General features: G+C 36.5%; 1 protein-coding gene across 2 annotated transcripts in view; it reads left to right on the top strand.

The window, feature by feature from the left end:
- Positions 1–2,252: 2,252 nt before the first annotated feature.
- cpsf1 (cleavage and polyadenylation specific factor 1) overlaps positions 2,253–2,500 on the top strand; it is a 49,092-nt gene continuing 48,844 nt past the window's right edge. The window contains exon 1 of one of the 2 annotated variants that reach the window (XM_083524322.1): positions 2,253–2,393. The gene's annotated coding sequence lies outside the window, so the exon portion shown is untranslated. The remainder of the gene's footprint in view (positions 2,394–2,500) is intronic. The other variant, XM_083524321.1, reaches the window with a different exon arrangement.

Genomic DNA, 2,500 nt, shown 5'->3' with positions numbered 1-2,500 from the left:
ACTTCCTCCTTACTAATCCTATCTACATCCTGCTTCACCAACTCCACATCCTCCAACCTTCTCTCTCTCATTTTCATTTTTCTTCATCTTCTCCACATTTCCTGCTTTTCACAATATACATGCTTCCCATAGGAAATATTATTAGAAGGCATGGGATTAGCTTCCACTTTTAACCCTGATGATACCCAGCTATAAATCTCATCAAAACCAGGCGATACGCACAATTAGCTCGCACAACTGAGTGTGTTAAAGAAATAAAAGACTGGATGATCCATAACTTTCTATTATTAAATTCTGATAAGACGGAGATTTTGCTCATCGGCCCAAAAAACCAGTACACAGAAGCTCCATAGTACATATGCATTCATCTGTATATTATATTCATAGTACATATACATCTGTAAATTACTGTTTATAGTCCTATATTACCATTCTATTTACCTTATGTAAAACATGTAAACACTGTATATCCTGTACTTGCTGTTGCACTCTGGTTAGACCCAAACTGCATTTCGTTGCCTTGTACTTGTACATGTGTAATGACAATAAAGTTTAATCTAATCTAATCTAATCTAATCCAGCATTTCCTGCATTTAGAGGGATGTTCTGTAACTACTAGTTCAACAGTAAAAGATCTGGGAGTTATTTTAGAGCAACTTGTCTTTTAAAAATCACATCAACCAAGTTACAAAAACAGCTTCTTCCACCTTAGAAATATTGCTAAGATAAGAAACATGTTGTCTATATCTGATGCAGAGAAGCTCGTCCATGCGTTCATGACCTCCAGACTGGACTACTGTAATGCATTACTAGGTGGATGTCCTGCATCATTAATAAACAAGCTTCAGTTAGTTCAGAATGCAGCAGTCAGAGTCTCACAAGGTCAAGAAAATATGATCATATAACCCCAATCTTCTCATCCCTACACTGGCTTCCTGTTAAGATTTAAATCCACTACAAACTACTGCTTCTTACCTACAAAACACTAAATAGTTTATCTCCATGTATCTCTCCAGTCTTCTAACACGCTACAATCCATCACGCTCCCTGAGATCTCAAAACTCTGGGCTTCTAGTAGTTCCTAGAATAGCAAAGTCCACTAAAGGTGGTAGAACATTCTCACATTTAGCTCCTAAACTCTGGAATAGTCTTCCTGACAGTGTTCAGGGCTCAGACACACTCTCCCAGTTTAAGTGCAGATTAAAGACGTATGTTTTTAGCGAGTTCTACACATCACACACATCACACATCATAACCTTGTGCTCCAGAACATCTGATCACATCACATTATCAACTTGTGCTGTTAATATCATGAACAGCAGCTACGCTAATTCCTCTCCACTGCTTCTCTTTCTCTCCCCATCCCGAGGCATCCTGAGGTTCCTCCAGCTCCAGTCACGTCCCACATCATGAAGATTATGGAGCTTTAAAGAAGTAGATGCCCACAAACATCCCGAACCATCAAGAGACGTACCAGTGCCAATTGGATCCCACTTCATGTGGAGTTTGGACACTGGACCTCTTCGAGTGTTTAAAGGCTCTGGCATGGAGAAGCTGGTGTTGGATCTGTGATGATCTCAGATGTTGAGTTATTTTATGAGTTGCTCAGTAGCTCCTAGTTTTATAACCATAATGACTGTAGAAGACTGTAGAAAGATCATCAGTCATAATCACACACTCCAGTGCTCATGTTAGTTCTCACTCTCCAGTGTTCTGTAGTGTTTAAAGACTATAATCACACTCTTGATGTCACCCAAATGAGGATGAGGTTCTGCTTTTGAGTCTGGTTCCTCTCAAGGTTTCTTCCTCAGAACATCTGAGGGAGTTTTTCCGTCACTGATGACAGACGAAAGATTTTTCGTAGTTCGAATTTTTTCACATGCAGATAATTTTTTTTCAAACACCAACTATTTTAATTTTATTGTTTATGAATGAATTAGTTGAAGAAAATTATAAACGGTTTTATTGTTTTTTTTGTGTGTATTTTAAATTATAATTATTAAGAGAAGAAATAAACCTTTATTCGTCCCACAGTGGATAAAAAATATACACAGTGGAGTATATAAACACAAGAGAAAACAATAACAGTAGTAGTATTTACACTATCAAACAAACATTTAAAATATATTTATTACATTATCATTATTATAGATAGAAAATAATTTATTAAGGTTCCAAGTTTAACTTTTTATTTATTTATTTATTTATTTATTTGAAAAAATATTTCCCAACCGCTCGGAACTACATGTACTGATTTCCTCGTTGACTCCGGAACTGTATCAGAGCTGCACCGACACCGCAAGGAATTCTGGGATGTGTGATGAATGGACCGGGCAACAACATTGGTGTTAGCTTGCTAACCGGCTAGCTCTTTATTATTTTATTTAATTCTGGTAATTAATTATTGTATAATTTTATCTATGGAAAAAATTAAATGCAAATCGTATGGATTTGTTTGTGGAACGAAACGCGGATTATTAGGAATATTAGCATCTTAATT

The sequence above is a fragment of the Silurus aristotelis genome (genome assembly GCF_946808225.1).
Source record: "Silurus aristotelis genome assembly, chromosome: 21".
Classification (NCBI taxonomy): domain Eukaryota; kingdom Metazoa; phylum Chordata; class Actinopteri; order Siluriformes; family Siluridae; genus Silurus; species Silurus aristotelis.
This window is presented reverse-complemented; position numbering and strand designations above follow the sequence as displayed.